At 56.2% G+C, this 21,009-nt stretch overlaps 1 protein-coding gene and 1 long non-coding RNA gene across 5 annotated transcripts in view; both read right to left on the bottom strand.

Moving 5' to 3' along the window:
- The window catches only part of CLIP2 (CAP-Gly domain containing linker protein 2), an 85,314-nt gene extending 76,175 nt beyond the window's left edge, over positions 1–9,139 (bottom strand). The window contains exon 1 of one of the 4 annotated variants that reach the window (XR_007134890.1): positions 8,840–9,137. The gene's annotated coding sequence lies outside the window, so the exon portion shown is untranslated. Of the gene's footprint in view, positions 1–8,839 lie in introns of all 4 variants that reach the window. The other 3 variants (XM_047779893.1, XM_047779891.1, XM_047779892.1) reach the window with 3 other exon arrangements.
- A 4,799-nt stretch (positions 9,140–13,938) lies between these two features.
- Positions 13,939–20,402, bottom strand: LOC125126723 (uncharacterized). Its single transcript, XR_007134767.1, has 2 exons — positions 19,969–20,402; positions 13,939–14,401 (listed from the first exon to the last, which is right to left on the bottom strand). It is a non-coding gene; the product is annotated as an uncharacterized LOC125126723 (long non-coding RNA).
- Positions 20,403–21,009: the final 607 nt, after the last annotated feature.

The following is a 21,009-nucleotide window of genomic DNA, read 5'->3' as shown; positions in this document are numbered from 1 at the left end:
GATCCTTAACACGCTGAGCGAGGCCAGGGATCAAACCCACATCCTCGTGGATACTAGTCAGATTCGTATCCCACTGAGCCACAACGGGAACTCCCTGTGTGCTTCCATTTAAAAAGAAGTTCAAAGGCAGACAAAATATATTGATGGTGCTACAATCAGGGGAGGGGTCACCCTTGGATCAAGGGTACTCGCTAGAAGGAAAAATAAGAGCGGCTTTGAGGAGCCAGCAGGTTTGGATTCTGGACTTGGGTACCACACGGGTGTTTCAGTTTGAGAAAATCCGACAAGCCACATGCTTTTCTGTATGGATGCTGTACTTCAACAAAAGGTTTTTTGTTTTTTTTTTTAATTACCTGGGCTAGGGATGGGGGGCAGCGGGAATAAAGGAAGCAGGGAAAGCCCAGATCACTGAACCACCTTCCCCCCAAATCAGACAGCCCCAGCCGGCACCTACCTGAGTGTACCCAAGGAGCATCTGTCTCCCAAGGTTCTGTGGGCTCCCCAGGGGCTGGCCCAAGGCCCACGGAGCTCAAGCACCCAGGACCTGGCACACAACAGTGCCGTGCTCACCAAACCATCCAACATGCCAGCCTCTTCCCTAAAGAAGGCATGTGAGTCAGTGCCCCGGCATCCTCTCACTCCCAAACCCTCCCCTGCAGGCAGAGGGTGCGGAGGAGGCTGAGCCCCCTGAGACCCAAACCCACCCACGAGAGGAAGGGACACAAATCAGGGCCCATGAGGAAGGGCCAGGGTGTAGGCAGCCTGGAGGAAGGGATGAACCAGACAGGGAGCTACAGGCATCACCCACATCTCTGAAGGGCCACCAGGGCTGCCAGGGGTAGCAAGGGGGCAGGAAGGAAGGGGCAGAACGTGGTGGCCCTAGGGGTGGGGTCAGTCATCAACAAGCCCTCAAAGTCGGTGGGTTCTTCTATTGCTTCCAGAAAGGCAGCACCCCTCCCCTCACCGGGCTCCCAGCCACCAAATTCTGGCAGAATGCCAGCAACATCCAGCCTCACCCATGCACACACTGTCACATCTCCAGACCTTTGCACATGCTGTTCCTTCTACTAGAATATCCTTCCTTTTATTCACTGGCAGAATCCCTCGCCTCTCTCTGAGAGCAGCTTGAAAGGGCAGGTTCTTTGCGTATCTTGTTGACTGCAGAACTCTCGGTACCTAGGACAGCGCCCAGCACGCAGAGGAGCTCAAAATACCAAGGAGTACGTGAATGAATTAAATGTCCTTCTCTGCCTCCGCCAGCCTCCTCACGATGACTTGGAGGCCTGCAGCAGCGTGTCACACCCCCCATGACCACACTCATTGGCTGGTCGGGAGCGACCTCTGGAAAGGACAGAAAGGAGTAACTCAACATTCCAACAAACTCGAATCCTTTTGGAATCCTGGCATCCAGCACACACATGGCACAGAGCCAGGGCTCACCAGGTAGGGGTCAAACAATCACAGGAACAGGTAGTGAGCCCCCCGTCACTGGAGGGAATCAAGTACAGACTGAGGCCTGCTCTCAGAGCAGGTTCCTGCTGCCCTGAGAGGCCCTCATGAACATGCACAGTTACAATTACTGTCAATAACAACATGAACCAGAACCTGCCAAGCACCTGCCATCCCTGGGCTGGCCCACCACTGCGGGAAGGGACTCCCATGCCCACACTCTCTCCATCACAGGAGCTCTTGCTGTGCTGACTCTGAACCTGCGTGGGTGTACTGGGGGCGGGAGTTCAGGTAGGATGAGGCTTTATGCCCAGCCAGGTTGTTCCAGCTTAAGAAGCCACAGACCCATGACATCTTGTTCTGCTGCAGGCACGTCTAAGCCCTTTGCAGGTATTAACCTGTTCAGGCTCCACCACGGCCCTGCGAAGAAGACAGATACTAATGGGGAAACTGAGGCCCAGAGCCGGGGCAGGGCCTTTGCCCAGGATGACACAACTGAGCAAAGGCAGACGTGGGATTCGAACTCAGGCCCTCCGGGCCGCAGAGTTCACACTCTTAACCACTTCGCCTTACTTCCCCAGAACTAAGCCCAACTCTCCTCCAGGCACCAGGTTGGGGGAACAGGGGCACAGATTTAAGCCGGAAGTCAGGAGGGCGCCCCATGGCCCTGGGTGCTGAGGCCACCGTCTGCAACACTTCTGACAGCAGGCCGGGCGCCACCCGTCTCCTGGGCCCCCTCCCACCCAGCAGCCTGAGGTCCAGCTCCGCTGAACTTCTCATTGCTCTTGAAGACACCCAGCCTGTGGCTTGCTCTGCAGGAGCGCCTTCGCCCTCTTCTACCCCTTGGGCGGCTCCTGGGGCAGAGTGGGTATGCCCTGTATCACAGCCCCCAGGCCTCCTCGCAGGACGGGCATTCTTCCAGGTCACAGGGTCCCACCCAGCCCTGGAGTCGTTCCACCCTGGTGAAGGAGGCTGGCTGGGAGCACCAGCCCCAGCTCTCAGCACCCCACCAGCTGCTGGTCAGGACCCTCCGGGAGGAGGATTACAAAGACCAGAAGGCGGCTGCCATCCTCCCCCAACCCCCGCATTCTTTTCTTTTCTGTTTTTTCTTTTTTGGCCATCCTGCAGCTTATGGAGTTCCTGGGCCAGAGATCAGATGTGAGTCACAATGGTGACCCATGCCACAGCCGTGGCAGCACTGGATCCCTAACCCACTGTGCCAGGACAGGGATCATCGAACTTGCGTCCCAGTGCTCCAGAGATGCCACCGAGCCCATTGTGCCACAGCGGGAGCTCCATCCCTCTGCATTCTAGACTTGGTTCGTGGGGACCCTACCCCAAGACCACCCTGACCGGCCCCACCCTGGAGTTGGGGCCCTCACTTAGGCTTTCCTGTTACACAGAGCATGGCACGGGCTTACGCCAGACAATGTGAGGCCGCTCCAAACGCCTTATCCACCTGGATCTGGCTGCTAGAAAGCTGGCAGTCAAATTACCGCCCTTAGAAGGTACAGCAGCCCCTCCAGCTTCGTCTGATATTTGCTACCCTGGCTTTCTTCTTGCCCTGATTTTTCTCATGTCTTTTTCATCTCTTTATACTGCTTTTTTTTTTTTTTTTGGTCTTTTTAGCTATTTCTTCGGCCGCTCCCGCGGCATATGGAGGTTCCCAGGCTAGGGGTCGAATTGGAGCTGTAGCCACCGGCCTACACCAGAGCCACAGCAACGCGGGATCCGAGCTGCGTCTGCAACCTACACCACAGCTCACGGCAACACCGGATCGTTAACCCACTGAGCAAGGCCAGGGACAGAACCCGCAACCTCATGGTTCCTAGTCGGATTCGTTAACCACTGCGCCACGACGGGAACTCCTATACTGCATTTTATCTTCATAAATATCCTCAAGTCCTTTCTGGAATCAGACAAAGAACACACAAGACCCTTTCAGATGTCTCCCCTCCTCCGTGCCATGTTCCCGGCACAGCCCTTGATCCGGGTGGGAAAGAAGCTGAATATGGGCTGAGTGAGCAAATCCACAAGCAGATGAGTTCATGCAGGGAACAGACTACAGCAGAAAAAGGAACAGCCTGAGCGGGAGCAGGTTACAAGGTAGCAAAAAATAAATAAATAAATAAAAATAAGAAAACACCAAATGTTGTTCCCTCTTCATCCCAGGGTCCGAGAACCAGATGCTCAACTTCACAGTGGACTTGGGAGAATGGTGGGCTCCACACTGAGCCCCCAGCCAGGTCCTCCACACCCAGCTACCCAAACCTCTCCTTTACTTTCCTCCCGGTGCCCATCAGGAAGTCGCCCCTTACGGACCCCAAGTCTGTCCATCCTTCAAGATACAGCCCTGTCCTACCCCACCAGAGAGTCCTGCCACCGGCCACCCCACCCACCCCGTGCCCTGCCTCTCTGAGTAACCCTTGCAGTGACTTGAACTATGGCCACAGCAGTGACTGCACCCCCCCACCACCACCACCAGGCCTGGAAGCTCTTCTGCTCTGGCCTTAAAATTTTCCTCAAGGTACAGATGTTTCCACCTTCAGGAAGGGGGATGATGTCTTCCTAATTCAGTGAAAGCTTTCTTTTTTTTTTAAGCAGTTTTCACATCTTTTTTTTCTTTTTAAGGCCACACCTGCGGCATATGGAAGTTCCCGGGCTAGGGGTTGAATCGGAGCTACAGCTGCTGGCCTACACCACAGTCACAGGAACATGGGATCTGACCTACACCACAGCTCACGGCAACGCTGGCACCATAACCCACTGATTGAGGCCAGGGATCGAACCCACAACCTCATGGATACCAGTCGGGTTCTTAACCCACTGAGCCACAGTGGGAATTCCCAGTACAAGCTTCTTGAAGGCAGGGTCCAAAACTAAGGTGTACTGTGCCCCCCACACACCGAGGGGCCGACTTCTGCCCTGCCATCACCCACGCCCGCCCTCAGTGCTGTATGTGCGAGGGCAGGGCAGGGGCGCCCCAAGGAGGGGCTGGGGCCAGGCTGGGTGCACTGAGAAGATGGGCCCTGGGCACAACAGGCTCAGCTCCTTAGGGAGGAGAGATTAGAAAACCAGGCACTCGCTGTGAGCCTCGATCTCCCCGCCTCGCGGAGAAGAGGGCAGATGGACAGAGAGGCCGTGAGCGAGGCGTGGTGGAGCTCCCAGGCTGCAGCTGGAGTCAGAGGCAGGTTCCAGGGAAGCAGCCAGAACAGCTCCAGGAAGACGGAAGCCATAAGTGGACAAGCCCCCTAATTTATGCCCTGTTAATAAAAGCCACCTGCTATGCTCTCCTTTCTATTCAGAGAGGAAACGCTGCATTACCGCTTGAAGCATTTCCTCCAAAAACCCGAGTTCTGTATTTATTCCTGCTTCTGTGAGCCTGGCAGCGCAGCCCAGAGAGAGGAGTGGCGGGACCCCCAGCAGGCAACGGCCCCCCCAGTGCCCAGGGGCTGAAAGGAGTGTGTGTGTCCTCTGCCCCCAGCCAAGGGACAGTGAAGCCCCCGCTTCACCTGTCCTCCCCACCACAGACCCGCTGTACCAGCTGTGCCCAGCACTGTCTCCCACCCCAGCAATCACGTGGCCTGCCCCTCCACCAGTCAAGTGTGGGGGGGTGGGCACCCTCACCCATCCATCTCTCTGGCACCCAGAGGCCGAGGGGAGCGCCCCTAAGTGGTCCAGGGGCCTCAAGCTGAAGCCACCATTCAGGGCGGCCACACCAGCAACCCAGAGAGCGCTGAGGGACAGTCGCGCAGGGAGAGGACGAGTCCAGAGAGAGGGAAGCGGAAGGAGAGGCTGCCTGCCAGCTTCCCGGGTCCTGGGGGAGCCAGGCCGCCTGCAATTGTTTGCTACAAAGTTCCTTTCCTTTTAACTCCCCTTTCACTTCACCTAATTGGAGGCAGTTCCTGTTCCACGCAACAAAATAATCCACAGACATGCGTCAGGGCCCTCCCCGCTCCCCTGCCTGCACAGGACCAGGCCTGCCCATCAAGCCAGGTTCACGAGTCAGTTTGTAAAAGCTGAGGCCTGTCTGGGTAGAGCGTGCAGAGCCCTGCAGAGAAGGCAGGGCTCAGGCAGCTGGGGGTGAGCCCCGAGAGCCGGACAGTGTCTGGACTTTGCCCTTGAGCCAGTGGCACGGAGGTGTCTGAGGAAGGCGGGGCCAACCTCACGCTTGGGGGAAATGAACCGGGTCAGTGGGCGGGGTGGAGGAAGGAAGGAAGGGGGTCCCCAGGTACACAGCAGGTGCCTGCCGAGTGCGGGGAGGGCAAAAAAGGGAGACCTCTCTGTGTCTTGGTTTCCTCATCTGTGAAATGTAGGCAAGATTACCAAGAAATCCATAAACCAATACATGCATTTAAAGAGCTTAAAACAGTCCCTGGCAGAGTAAGCACTCAAGATCCGTTGGTTTTTTGGTTTTTTTTTTTTTTTTTTTTAATTGCCTTGAAGGCTGACATTCTCCCCAGGGCCCACTGGGCAGATGCTGTGGTCTGACTATGTCCCTCTCAAACTCATAGGTTGAAACTTCACCCCCTAGCTTGACAGTATTAAGAGGTGCGGCCTTTAAGTGGGGGTGATTAGGTCATGAGGGTGCAGCCCTCATGAATGGGATTAGTGCCCATATAAAAGAGACCCCAGGAGTTCCCGTCATGGCGCAGTGGTTAACGAATCCGACTCGGAACCATGGGGTTGCAGGTTCGATCCCTGGCCTTGCTCAGTGGGTTAAGGAACCGGCATTGCCGTGAGCTGTGGTGTAGGTCGCAGACACGGCTCAGATCCCACGTTGCTGTGGCTCTGGCATGGGCCGGTGGCTACAGCTCCAATTAGACCCCTAGCCTGGGAACCTCCATGTGCTGCAGGAGCAGCCCAAGAAATGGCAAAAAGACATAAATAAATAAATAAATAAAAGAGACCTCAGACAGCTCCCTTGCCCCTTCCAGTATTGAAGGTACCAAAATAAGTGCCACTCAGAAGAGGGCCCTCACTTAACCATGCTGGCACCCTGATCTCAGACTTCCAGCCTCCAGAACTGTGAGCAACACATGTGCTGTTTATAAGCCACCCAGTCTGCAGGATTTTGTTAGAATGGCTCGGACTAAGACAATAAGGAACCAGGAGGGTCAAGAATGCAGCTTCTCTCCTCTGGGCATGGAAGAGAGTAGGGTAGACAGCCTCAGGATGGCGGGATCGATCTTAGGGTGCCAGGGCCAGGGAGGAAAGGCCAAGAGGAAACTGTCTCCCGTCTCATGAACCAGAGCCGAGAGCAGGCACATCTGGGGCTCTGAGGCTTAGGCTTCCCATCACCACGGGAGGCTGGACCAGAGCTGAGAGAACAGCCCTGGGAGGAGCTGCACTGAAGCGGAGAACAGCAGCCTCGGGCGGGGCTGACAGGCAGCCCTGCCTGACAGTCTACAAACAGCTGGGGAGGGGACGCGCCACTTGTGTGGACAGAGGCTGGAGAGCCACCCAGTACAGCAGCAGCAGCAAACACTGGGCCTTTGCTGCATAGCAGTACGCGTACTTTGCATCCATCCATCCAATGCTCTCCACAGCCCTAAAATGTAGACACCTCAAGCATCCTCATTTACAGATGGGGAAATTGAGGCAGAGAGAGGTAGAGGGACTTGTCTGAGGTCACACAGTAAGCTGCAGGGCTGGGCTTTGGACCCAGGCTGTCAGGTTCCAGCATCCAAATTCTTAATTGCCAAAGTGGACAGGAGACTCTCAACAAGGGACTGGTGCATCTGTGGGTGGGTTCCCCACCTGCGATTTCAGGCTCTGGGTACGGAATCCCAGTCACCTCTTTCTCAGCCTGCTGAGTGCACGTGAGGGCTTCTAGGTACACAGTCCTGGGTGCTGCAGTTCCCACCAGGTCTCCACCAACTCCTCTCCATCCCATCCCCCTCCACCTGTCCAGAGCCTGTATCCCGACATCCCTCCCAGGCCAGGTGCTACAGGTGCCAGTGCATCCTGGGCTCGTGGAGACGGGCATCTAAGGGGCCCCACCTGGGAAAGCAGGAGGGACAGAACAATCCCTTCCCTGAATGGAGTCTCCCCACCTTAAACTCCATGCCCCAGGCACCCAAGTCCTTTGCTGCTCCTCTAACCCACCAGCCACCAGGGCTCCTGCCTCCTAACCCTTGCCCAGACTATTTCCACTCCCTAGAGCCCCCTCTGGCATCCTGGCAGCAAACTTTTAACACGGGGCTCTATCAAGTCTCTTGCTCCACCCCTTCCTCCAGATGCCCCTCCTCTGCTCCCAGCTCCCCCATCACTGCGCTCATCAGAGGCTGCTGGGCTGTGTAACCTGCCAGCCCCTGGCAGTGCTGGGCCAGGTGAAAGCAGCTGGATGAATGAAGGGCTCATTGTTTACACTACAACTGGTGGGGAGTCTTGCCCCACGTGGTACTCCCTGCACCCTCCTCCTCCTCAGCGCCACCCCACTCCTCACTGGGGCATCTTACAGGGGTCCCCTCACCTCGGACCCCCATTTTTCATCCGGAAGAGAAAGGTGGCATCTCGGAGGTTGGAGGATTCGCAGCTGGGTGTGTGACTCCCCCCAACCCAAATGTCCCTTTTGCCCATCCTTCCCAGGGTGGCTCTGGAGCTTGCGTGGCAGTGCCCAGTGGGCATCCGCCCTGCCCAAGCCCCGCCTGAAGGACCCAAACAACGGGCGGGCCCTGGAGGCCAAGTGAAGCATCCTCCGCGCGCGCGGCCACGGCCCCTCCCTGTGGGGAGGGCAGAAAATGTGCTGCCTCACCAGCCACGAGCGCCAGCTTTGGGGGGGGGCACCCCTGCGGGAAGCCGCCCCATCCCAGTCCCGCCTTAGCTCCTCTGCCAGGCACTTTAACCAAGTTTCGCAAAGGGCATCGGTCAGGCGGCCAGGCGACCCCAACCGGCGGGGCGGGGGCTTCGTGTCGCCCCAGACCCCTCTGGAGAAGGGCACCGAGTGGCCGCGCCCACTGGGATCGGCTCTCCCACGCCTGGGAACCCAGAGCCGTACGGCACGTTCAGCCACCCGGCGCTGCCCTTGGGAGAGGGGAGCCAGGTGAAAGCAGCCCCTCAGCATTTGCGCCGAACCCCCGCTGGGGGCACGGAGCGTGCGGGTGATGCCTTCACCGAGGGGACCCGCAGCCAGAGAAGGGTTCCCCAACGCCAGCAACGCCCCCTCCTCGCCTGCAGGCGACAGGGAAGTTGGGGGTGCACCCTAGGACCAGCTCCCGCTCACGCCCACCCACCGCCCCCGACCCTTCGGCCTCTCCCACGCCCCGACAACGCCTCCGGGCCGGCCACCCCGCTTCGGACCAGGCCCGGGCTGCCACCGCCTCCCCATCCTCCGGTCCTTTGTTGCCCGGCGAGCCCCCTCCCTCGGGGTCCCTCCGGCTGCTCCTACCTTCGCCCCTCGAGCATCAGGCTGAGCAGTGGGCGGCCGGGCGCCCGGCCCTCTCCTCTCCCGGCCCGGGTGCCGCGGGGGCAGAGGATGCTGCGGCCCCTCCCGGCGCGCCGCTGCCCACCGGCTGCAGCCCCTCCTGACGCCGAGGACTCCGCGTTCGCGCGGCGGGCCCCTCGCGCCGCGTGTGGGGCGGGCCGAGCGGCGGCGGCGGAAAGGCGGGAGGCGCTGACCCAGGCAGCCCCGGACGCCGCCTGCGCTCCCCGCGACAGAGCCGAGCGGAGCTGAGCGGGAGCGGAGCGAGCGGCCCGGCTCCGGGAGGGAACAAAAGGGGCCGGCGCTGGGGCGGGCGCGGGAGGGCGGGGCCTGGCGCGGCGGGGGTCAGGCGAGCGATCGCGCGGCCTCGCGTTTCTCGGGCCGCGGCGCGGCGCCGCAAGGGGGCGGGCGGGCGGAAAACGCCGCCGAGGCTGGTCCACCGCTCCTAGCGGCGGGCGGTCAATCGCGCGGCGCCCGAAGCGCGCCAGCCCCCACCTCAGCGCTGGGCACCTATTGGGGCTTCAGTCGTGTTTAGCGAAAACACATCCTCCAGCCTTGCTCTGCTCACAGGGGTGTCTCAGACCAGGGGAGGCGGAAGCTCTGGAAGCTGCCGAGAGGGAGGAGAGGTTCCTGGAGTTTCCGGGAAGGCTTCACAGGGGAGGTGACGTTTGAACTGGACAGGAAGGGATGAGGAGGGAACAGCGTCGCTGCGGTGCGAACTCCAGGTCTTCCTGAGCTGTCCGGAGGCCAGAAAGGGTGGGGACGAATGGCACCAGTGTCTTGGTGATTTGCTCCGGACACGTGTTTGGAAAAAGTGGTACCCAGGATCCAGACTGAAGCCTGTACCCTCCTCCCCGGGCAGAAGCTGTCTCCAGCGATTTGGGAAGATTGACGCAGCCATCCGCCTGCCCGCCCTAGACAGCTCAGGGGCAGAGACGATGCGGCAGCCCAGGGATGGGAAGTAACGGAATCCCAGCACCCAAGGTGCCTGGCTGTGTTTGGCGGCTGTGCCTTTGTTCTCCCCCTCCCCCTGGCTAAGCTAACCTCAGTTCCTTTCCCCTAGGTGGTTCCCCCCCTTTCTCTTTTGACAAATCATCCTTCCCCTTCAAAGCCCATCTCAATTTCACCTCCATCCCCCGTGAGCATGGGCCTGTGGGTGTGGTGGGGGAGGCCCGGGCTGTACACCAACTGTTGTTTTTATGCCCTTAAGGCACCCAGCCCAGTGCCTGGCCCAGGGTCGACACTTGTTGAATGGATGAATTTGCTAAATTGCCACCAACCAGCCCTCTACTACCCTGGTATCCAGAACCTTTGAGAAATGAGCTAACCTCTTGGAAGTCAGTTTCCCCAAGGATAAAGTGGGGATGGTGCCTCCAACAAACAGGTCATGGTATTGATGACGGAGGCTGCGCACTGGACCAGCCCTAAGGAGACCCCCCCGCGAGTGCGGGGAGCCAGACCTGGAGACCAAGGCGGGAGGAGGGTGAGGAGTGAGCCCAGCGGAGGGCGGGCTTCGGGAGGAGGGGTCGATGGGATGGGAAAGGAGCGGGAGGGCTGTGTTCGGGAAACCGGAAGTGAATTGTTCCAGGCCTCCGGGATGCACGGTCTTGCTACTAAGAAATAAGACCTGAAGCAAAGTGCAGTGGTAAGAATCCAGCTCCGTCGCCTACCAGCTAATGGGCAGTCCTCTCTGGGCCTTAGTTTCCCCACCTATAAAATGGAGTTAGGGAGTTCCTGCTGTGGCTCAGCAGTAACAAGCCCGACTAGTGTCCCTGAAAATGTGGGTTCGATCCCTGGCCTTGCTCAGTGGGTTAAAGATCCAGCGTTGCCATGAGCTGTGGTGTAGGTTGAAGATACGCCTCGGATCCCACGTCACTGTGGCTGTGGTGTAGGCTGGCAGCTGTAGCTCTGATGTGACCCCTAGTCTAGGAACTTCCATATGCTGCAGGTGCGGCCCTAAAAAACAAACAAAAAAAAGTGGAGTTAATGACACACTAGCTCTTAGGGTCATTATCAAGGTTGAGTAACCTCTGTGAAGGGCTAAGATCAGATAGTGCCTGCAATCATGGAATGTGAATTTTTTTCAAAGGGCAAGTTTAGATAAGGGACTTGAGTGCATATTAGGAGTTTGAATTTTCTCCTGTGAGTGATAATTTCTAACAGGCACTTCCTGCCATGGGGACGAGGAAACACAGAGAGGAGAGGGCTTTTGCAGCTCACTCTCCTCCAAAGATCCTGCCTGGGAATTAATGTGTGGTGGGAAGGGAGCCCAAGATGACTTCGAAGGCCATGGGGGCCTGATGACAGAAAGCAGGTAAAACTCAATCAGAAAGTTCTCCTGGGGAGTTTGCACCGTGACGCAGCGGTAATGAACCCAACTAGCATCCATGAGGATGCGAATTCGATCCCTGGCTTTGCTCATTGGGTTAAGAATCCAGTGTTGCCGCAAGCTGTGGTGCAGGTCGCAGATGTGGCTCGGTTCCCACATGGCTGTAGCTGTGGCGCAGGTCACCAGCTGCAGCTCCGATGTGACCCCTAGCCTGGGAACTTCCATATGCCACACCTGCGGCTCTAAAAAAAAAAAGTTCTCTGGCAGCTGGGGGCGGTGCGGATTGAGGCCCTAAGACACCAGCTAGAAGCCTCGGGGCCCCATGCTAGAGCTTGGGGGGCTAGGATGCTGTGGGCGGGGGTAGATGGCACAGGAAACAAAGGGAGGTGCCAGGACAGGCCAGAAGTCAGAAGCTTTTAGGGGCACACATGCCTTTGAAACTCTGAAATCCATGGGCACCCACCCCCCCAGAAGCGTGCAATATGCTTACACACACACAGCCCCCACAGACAGGTTCAGGTGGTTCACAGACCCCTGGAGCCTCACCTGGTCGGTACGCCCAGGTTCTAGGGCAGGAGAGAGAGCTCAGAAAAGACAGGGGGAGGTGGGGTGTAGCAGAAAGTGTGATTTTCTTGAACTGGGGGTCGGAGGAGGTGACCCAGATCAAATGGTACCCGGGCCCCAGGGCATCTCTCTCTTCTTTAACACCTGAGGCTTCTGGAACCAGGAAATGGGCCAAAGTTCCCGACATCAGCCCATCAGGGATGGACCAAGGAGGTTCCTTGTTGGAAACTAAGCCATCGATTAGTTCCCACCCCTCCTTGCACAGGCGGGGAAACCGAGGTCTAAAGAGAGGCCGGGGTGTACCCCGGTTCTGCTGTGATGCACCAGAGTCCCAGAGATCACCTGTGCCCCCTCCTGCTCTCCTGCCACCCCTGAGCCCCGCCCCACCCCCCAGTTATTCAGGGCAGCAGTGAACACCACAGAGTGATAGCTTCTCCTTACCTGAACTACCTGAATGGTGGGCGGAGCTGCAAAGGGCCGACTCACCTGGGAGGTTCCGTTCCTGCTGCTGCCAGGCTTGTGGGAGATAAGAGATGATTATTCACTTCTATCTTGGGGAAGCTTGAATTGGGGTTTTCTGTTTCCTGCAGCCAAACGATGTGGAGGGTGGAGCTGGGCACGATGCCCTGGGCATCAGGCCTGGGGAAGGGGGAGGGGAGCTCTCCCCGCAGATCTCTCACCCAGCCCTTTTGTCTCCGAAGAAAGCACTGATTTGGCTGTTTTCTTGCTGACAGTGGCCGTGACTAGCAGCCCCACAAGAGGGGGGCGGTTTCATGGGAAGAGCACGTTCAGAAGAACTAGGGGACCAGGGCAGAGCGCTCTAGGGGCCTGCAGTCGGGCAACCTGGCTGCCCTGCAGGTTGCTGCTTCCCTGGGATACCTTTTTTCTGTCTTTTCTAGGGCTGCACCCGCGGCATATGGAGGTTCCCAGGCTAGGGGTCCAATCGGAGCTGTAGCCGCCGGCCTACCCCACAGCCACAGCAACTCGGGATCGGAGCCGCGTCTGCAACCTACACCACAGCTCACGGCAACGCTGGATCCTCAACCCACCAAGCGAGGCCAGGGATCAAACCCACAACGTCATGGTTCCTAGTCGGATTCGTTAACCACTGAGCCACAAGGGGAACTCCAGGATACTTTTTGTTGTTTCATTTTTTTAGGATCATTCACATGATAGAATATTTTATAGCCTCTGAATTGCTGTTTACAAGGAATATGCCACAAATAACATGAGAAATACTCTTTCGTTTATGTAATAAAATTGTGGATATCATAGAATCTCAACCTTGTAAACTGTGGGTCGGGGGTGAGGGGGGCAGATTGTAACTATGGTGGCCTTTGGGTGGGGGGAACCAACGGGATCTTTCTCTTTGCTTCTCTGCATTTTCCTACAAGCATGTGTTACTTTTAGAACTAATAAAAGTAATTTACCCCCTCACCTGTTTCTCTTAAAATGATTGGATGTTGGGTCTCTGTTAAAAACACACACAAAAAACGATTGTTTGGATATTGTCACCGCCTTGGGCTAGAAGTGACATCACCATGGAGACATCAGCTGAAGCCTTCACTCTGAAGGCCACATCCTTTCTGTCACATTTTTTAAATTTTAGGGGCTGCACCTGCATGTGGAAGTTCCTGGGCCAGGGATCGAACCCATGCCACCACAGCAGCCCAGGCCGCTGGGGTAACAAGCACCAGTTTCTTAACCCCCTGTGCCACTCTGGGCACTCTGGCTGCACCCTTCCTTTCAAACACAAGGACTTTTCTGAGCCCAGTTCTTCCCTCCTCAAGAGGAAGCCGTGCCCCCTCCGTCAAGCTGGTACTGGGTTGATGGAGCCTGTGACTGAGTGGTCCTTGTGCTGAAGGAGGGTCTCTGCTCTGGGTGATGGAAGTGCCTCCCCACCTTGGGGATCTGAAGGGTCCCCAGGGCTTTTTCTTGCAGGCTTCCCCCTTTCCTAAGGACGGGTGAGGAACCCAGGCTTTTTTTTTTTTTTTTTTTTTTTTGGCTGCACCCGAGACATGTGGAAATTCCAGGGCCAGGGGTCGAACCTGTGCAGCAGCTGTGATCGCACCAGCAATCCTTAACCCGCTGCATCCCCCGGGGAGCTTCCAAAGCTGAATACTCCTTAGAGGGTAGTTGTGTGGGTTGTGGAAATCCATGAAGAGCACTTGGAGGAGAACCACCAAAGGCTGTTTATTTCAGCAGTTGCTCGAGCAAGGGAGTCAGACACATCGCTTGCGTTCAGCAGGGACTCACAGGCTGGGAGGGGAGGGCTTCGGGGAGGACCAGCGGGAAAGGCGGGAATATGCCTGCCTGGCTGGGTGGCTGTTGGCCAGGGAGGCTGGCTTCGGGATGACTAGAGAGGGAGGGGCATCGCCTCTGTGATTGGCGAGGGGGGCACAACTGGCTTTTTTGGATTGGTCCTAAGCTGGAAGCGGAGGCAAAAACTCGGGAAGCTGGCAGTTCTCCATCAAGTCCTGGCCAGCCGGGGCCAGGCGGAGGTCTGCCATTTGCCTTCCTGGACTGGAAGCTACAGACCGTGGATCAGTTCTGTTTTATATATGACTGGGCTGTTGTCCATTTGTCGATCCAGTCTCGGTGTCAACTCCTGCGATCCTCACCAAATAATCCTAGAGCTGGTGGGATTATGATGTCATTTTAGAGAAAAGGAAACCGAGGCACAGAGAGGTTAAGGGACATGCCCAAGGTCACCCAGCACGTGCGTGCGTGCGAGGTTAGCCAGGCCCCGGGCTTCAGAGCTGGGTCCCTTCCCACCTGTAAGGTGAGCGCAGGACTAGAGATGCCACCTTAAACTCCAGCCTGAGCTCTGCTTGCTCCCGGCTTTATGACCCAGGGCAGGGAACCCAGGCATCCTGCCTCCTCCACAGGGCTGCTTGCAAAGTGCCAGTTCCATGAGCACATATTGAGTACTTCCTATATGCTGCAATGATTATTCACCATATGCCAGGCCCCATTCTATGCACCTGACATTCTGTAAATTCACATAATCCTTGGGGTGCCCAAGAGCAGGTAAGGATCTGAAACTTGGCCAAGTTCACAAGCAGGATCCTGTGGGATCCGGGCCACCCAGGGTCAGAGTCCCTATTTTATTTTACTTTTAACAAAATGTTTTGGCCACACCTGTAGCATGCAGAAGTTCCCGGGCCAGGGACTGAACCTGTGCCACAGCAGTGACCACACCGAATCCTTAACCACTAGGCCACCAGGGATCTCCCAGAGTCTGTGTTTTAATCCCTACACTTCCTGCCTCTCAGGTGAAGCAGCAGCTGTGAACACATAGCCGTGGGGGCATCGGGGTGGCACAAATCCTCAGCCAAGGCCTGATAAGGTGGGGTGCTTCTCCTTGGGCTTCTCCTGCATGGGCTTCTGCAATGGGGGGCCCTGGAAATGAGGGACCATGGAGAGAAAGAGCCACCCCCTCCGTGGAAGGACAACCCTCACGGAATTAGGCGGACAGGCATCTGAGGGCTTTGCTGCCGTAGGGCTGGGGTGGAACCTCCCTCCACGGGAAGAGGCCTGTGGCCACCCCCGCCCCCAGGTTCCCTGCTGGGCCACAAGCACCTGGCCAAGGGGAGCCTCTAGAAGATGCCACCTGCAGGGCCCCTCGGCAGTCCCTGGCTTTCCAACCTCAGGGCCTTCCTTCCCAGCTGCTATTCGTCATCCCTCTCTCCACGTCCCCAAGTTTGCACGTCTGCGTGTTGCATCATTTGGCCAAGGTGGTGACACATCCCGGAATCATGTTTATTCTGTTTCTGGGCGCCTCTTGCCCGGGGAGGCTGCCAGTGTCTTTCTCTCCAGGACACTGGCCCCTCGTCCCTGCGCCCCCCAGGCTATACCATCTCTGCAGCCCCCACCTGCAGGGACATCTCTTTTGGTTCGGATCTTTGGGGTCCTTCTGAGAAGTCACATCCATCACCAGTCACCCCCACCCAAACCCAAAACACAAGGTTATCAGTTTGTGATTTTACCATGAAAAGACTGGAAAAAAAAAAACAAAAACAAAAGAAAACCAAACAAAACACAACTCTGCTAGCACTATCATTTCCTACACGAATGGACATTTTGACACCAGAAAAAGGTAAGAATATCATGTTGGAACAAGGGACTGTCTTTTGAATTAAACAAATCTAGCTTTCTGGAAAACTTTTGTTTTGTTCACTTTGCGGTGAATGGAGAGCAAGGTTGGCAGCCGTTCCTGGAACATTTGAGACCAGTGTCCTTGGCTTAGCAGGTTAAGGTTCTGGCATTGTCACTGCAGCAGCTTGGGTCACTGCCGTGACACGTGTTCAAACCCCGGCCCAAGAATTGTTGCATGCTGCCGGCGTAGCCAAAAAATAATAATAATATAAATATAAGTAAATAAATAATTTTTTTAATTAAAAAAAAAAAAAGAACCAGTGTTCTAAGGAGGCTCACTCTGGGCCTCACGGCACAGGGCAATGACTTTCTGGTTCCTACTGGCTCCTCGAGCTCTCAGCCACCTTGGCTGCCTGACAGAATTGCACTGCCCAATCTGGCTCTTCTTAGACCAACACAGGCCCTCTTCCATCCTCCCCATCCCCACCTTCTAGGGTCCCCTGAGCTTTGGTTGTCCTTCCACCCCCAGAAGTCAGGAGGTCATTTGTTCAACCTCTGCTGCTTTTTGGCTGGAAAGATAAAGTACAATTAGACAAAGCATCGTTAATCAAACTACAGGTCCTCTTAAAACAGCAGCCTCCTTTCTCTACAGCTTACCCCTGCGGCTTCATCATTTATAAACTATCCCCTCATCCCACAAATGTGGTCCATGTGTGCATACTATGCAATAGTTAGAGCTCATATTCAAACTGCTGGTGTCCCAGCAACAAAACCCCCTTTACTGTTTTTAAATCCTTTAGTCCCTTTTCTGCCTAGCGTGTGGCTACAAAATTGCTTTGAAGAGATGTAGACACGGATATCTCAGTAGAAACTGATAAGAGCTCTAATGGAGTTGTGGGCAGAGTGCTTTGGGTCATATCTAATTCTCAATGCCTGGAGCCAAGGGCGACTTCCTGGAGGAGGTGACAGTCCAGATGCGTCTTAAAGGATAAGCATGTGGCAGGCAGAGAGGACAGCCCAGAGGTGATGTTGGGAGGCAATTGAAGAGCTCAGCCCACAGAGCACCCGGGAACTGGGGCTGAGACGAAGGTGGAGGGGCAGCCTCCGTCTCTGTGTGTGCAAAATGGGAATGACAGGTTCCACCTCCACCGGCACAGACAGACGGGGTTCGAAGCCTGAGGCGTGGCCAGGGTGCTTGGGGCCATGGCTACTTCTCAGGTGTGGGGATGTGTGCTGGGGAGCTTTTTAGGGCAGTGGGGCTGTTTCTGCAAAGCATTGTCTTTTCCTGTTGGTTGGGCGAGGAGAGGCAGAAGCAGCGATGTTGATTCGAAGTGGGTAGCTCTGATCAAGATTTAGCAGGGAAGAGAGGAGGAGGGGGGCCAAAATAAGCCTTTTTCGTTTTTGGCAGAAGGGAGGTGTCTGTGAATGTCATGGGTAAGCCGGTTCCTCTCCTCCCACAGGCTGGAGAGCTGAAAGCAGCTTCTGCACAAACCCTCCGTGGGGCCCCGGGCAAGACACCAGCTCCTTGCCCGTTTCCCGATCACACACTGCTGCCCCTTGTCCGCTTCTAGCCAAGCTCCCCCCAAGCCCTCCCCACAGGCCCCGGGCTGGGGCTGGTGCAGGTGCAGGGAGGAGCCCGTGTCCCACAGCCCCTGCCACATGCTCCTTTCTCGCTGTAACTCCATCGTTCTTGCCAAGGCTCTGAACTGAAAGTGCCCAGAGGTCCCGGAGCAAGTCAGGGGGGCTGCTACGCACCAAGACGGTCTGATCCACCGAAAGCTCCCCTATATTATCCACCGAAGGGCCATCTATCAAATTGTGGGGTGCCCACCTGCCCACATCCAGCCGGCAGCCCAGGTCTCCCCAGCTTCCTTGTCCATAAGGATCTCTGCCTGAGGCCACTGTCGTGCCTGCCAGCTGCCCACAGGGGCGGGTGCACGGGGGACAGTTCGCCAGCTGGTCCCTTTGCTCTGGGTTTGGGATCAGCACACTCCCCCTAGTCTCCTCACTGGAGCCTCACAGAAACACTGGGATCGGAGCCACAGCCAGGCCTCTAGACCAGGGTAGGGGGAGGTGTGAGGGCGTCTCTAGCTCGAGGTGGGAGTAAAGTGGAGGGTCTCTAGGTAAGGGGGGAGGGGGGAGTCTCTAGATCAGGGTGTGAATGGGTGGGTGTCAAATACTAGAAAAAAAATATATTTGGTCTTGTCGCTGGTCCCTGGCCCAGAGCTCCTAGAAATCTTGCAGTTTCCTAAGTCCTAATAGCAGCAGGGGGATCTTTTGTTCTGATAATTGGTCTTTGGCCAAGAGCCTCTGACTTAAGAAAGGAAACTTTCCCTGGACCTTTATTTATTTATTTATATTTGTTATTATTATTATTATTATTATTATTTTTGGTCTCATCCACGACATATGGAAGTTCCCAGGCTAGGGGTTGAATTGGAGCTGCAGCTGCCAGCCTCCACCACAGCCACAGCAACTTGGGATCTGAGCTGCATCTGTGACCTACACTACAGCTCATGGCAATGCCAGATCCTTAACCCATTGAGCAAGGCCAGGGATTGAACCTGCATCCTCGTGGATACTAGTTGGGTTTGTTAACCACTGAGCCATGATGGGAACTCCTATTAACTTAATTGTATTCTATTTTTGGCCATACCCATGGCATATGGAAGTTCTAGGGCCAGAGACTGAACCCATGCCACAGCTACAAGACAAGCCACAGCACAATGGTGGATCCTTAATGCATTGTGCCACCAGGGAACTCCTGGACAGAAGTTTTAATTATGAATGTTGTGAAATTTACATCTTTTTCTCCATGGTTTAAGTCTTTGGGGGGGCCTCATTTGCATCAGAAATTTTCAATTTACTTTTTAGCAACACGATTCTGTTCTAAAGAAGCCACGTAGGGACCCCAACCCCTAACACCCACCACTTCCACGCCCAATTCTTTCCTTAAAATTTCTTGGGAGTTCCCTGGTGGTCTAGCCATTAAGGATCCAGTGTTGTCACTGGTGTGGCTTGAGTCACTGCTGTGGTGTGGGTTTTATTCCTGGCCTGGGAAACTTCTGCATGCTGTGGGTGTGGCCAAAAAAAAAAAGACAGCGCCTTGGGTAAGCTATCATGGAGATTGTTACACAGTTTTCAACAGTTAACAAAATAAACACATAAGGCTCAGTGTTTAAATAAATGAATCTTTATAACAAAGAAAACAGCAATGAAACCTAGAAAGGTAAAGACAAAAGAAATCCATGAGCCACCACAAACACTGTCCCAGGAAGCCCAGGGCTTGTCAAGGCCAGGACCCAGGATGGCTCTTTTCTTCTGCTGCTTTTTTGCTTAGATAAAATTAATTCACTTTATAAAATAATTCTTTGCTAGGAGTTCCTGCTGTGACAAAGTGGGTTAAGAGTGTCTGACTGCAGTGGCTCAGATCACGGCAGAAGCACAGTGGGTTAAAGGATCTGGTATCGCCGCAGCTAGAGCGTAGGTCTAGGTCACAGCTGCAGCTCGGATTCAATCCCTGGCCCCCAGGGAACTTCCATCTGCTGCAGGTGTGGCCATAAAGAAGAAGAGGAAGAATTCATTGCTTTGCAAAGTATTTCAGAATATTGGTAACTAAGGGCCCTTTTCTGGAGATCTTGAGATGCAAGAAACCCACAGCAGGCCTCCTGAAGCTGAGGAGTTGCCAGGAAGCAGGAGGACAAGGGTGGTAGGGGAAGCCTCTCCACGTAGAAGGGCTCCTAGGGCTGATCCCTGCGGTGCTGGGGTGGCAGTCAGCTCAGCCTGGGACCTGGCCTCCAAGCCCAACCTGGACTTGCCTTCCACCTGGGTCAGGGTGTCTGTTAACATTTGATCATGGCCTGGAGCCTTCCCACTGGATGGCTATCCACCCCCCCCCCCGGGGGGGGGGGCTCCCAGCTTGTTGGAGGGCCCAGCCCAAGTTGCCTGGACCTGGGAGAGAATCCATGAATCCTGTTTCCCCAGGAAGCCCCCTGGCGAGGCTGTAACTGATTCCCTAGAATATTCCTTCCTGCTCCTTCCTACTGTGCAATCAGACTGAGGCCACCGTCATTTGGGGGCCCTCATCCCTGTTCCCCCTTCTTACCTCCGGCAGGAAGTGAGTTGACACTTCAGCCCCAGGTCCTGGTACTTCCCGGGAAAGCAGACGCAGGCGGTCCAGGGTGTCTGGACGGAGGCTGGCGGGGGAGGGGTGGGGGGACGTGGAGCCTCAGGGAGCCGCAGCCTCCTCCCACTTCGGGTCCTGCCACTGCACGACCTTGGATGATGATCTCCACTGCTCTGTGCCTCAGTCTGCCGCTCTGGCAGAGCAAAACAAGGCGGCATTTTCTCTCCAGGGCTCTTCCCACAGCGCCTGGCACCGGCAGGCTGCGCGTCCTCTGCGGGGCGTTGGGGGGGGGGGGGAGAGACCTACGGGGCGGGGGCGCCGGGATGTGAACCGAGGCCCAGGAACCACAGCGGAGGGAGGAGGAGCCCAGGGCGAGCGCACGTCCCCCCCAAGCCCCAGCCAGGCAGGCTCTCGCAACGTCCCCGAGGTGCATTCGTCCCCCCCAGCCCCGAGGTCTGCCGCGCAACCCCCCACCTCCCCACGCCTGCGCTGCCCCCCCATGGGCACGAGCGCCCCCGAGCCCCTGCCTTGCCCAGAGGGCGCCCACCCGGGCTGTTGGCAGGCTTGAGCCCCGGGGCCCTCTCCTCAGAGCCCAGGGTGCAGCAGGTCCGATTCTAGTAGATTCCCAGATGGTCCACTGAAGCCAGGAATGCTTGACTTCCTGTTTTGTTTTCCGTCAGCAATTCTATACCAGAACTTTCTTTCCCACACGAAGTATTTCCTCAGGTTCCTCGCACGGGCACCCCACTCTGAAAACGGGGGGAAGTTCGGGAGACTTTTTATTTGGATCTAAATTAACATGGAGGGCCGCCCAAGGAAACAGGGCAGGTTGAAAGCCCTGGTCTGGACCTGCGGCTGGGTTCGCATTCTACCCCCGCTGGCTGTCTGGCTTTGGAGACCCGGATCAGGGCCTTGTTCGGTTCTCTCCTGGATGAAAATAAGACGAAGGGTTTCTTCACTACACACTCGCGGAGATTAAATAAAGTGCCTCAGGGAATGGCTTCTAGCGCAGAGCCTGGT

The sequence above is a fragment of the Phacochoerus africanus genome, chromosome 5 (assembly GCF_016906955.1).
Source record: "Phacochoerus africanus isolate WHEZ1 chromosome 5, ROS_Pafr_v1, whole genome shotgun sequence".
Lineage (NCBI taxonomy): Eukaryota > Metazoa > Chordata > Mammalia > Artiodactyla > Suidae > Phacochoerus > Phacochoerus africanus.
This window is presented reverse-complemented; position numbering and strand designations above follow the sequence as displayed.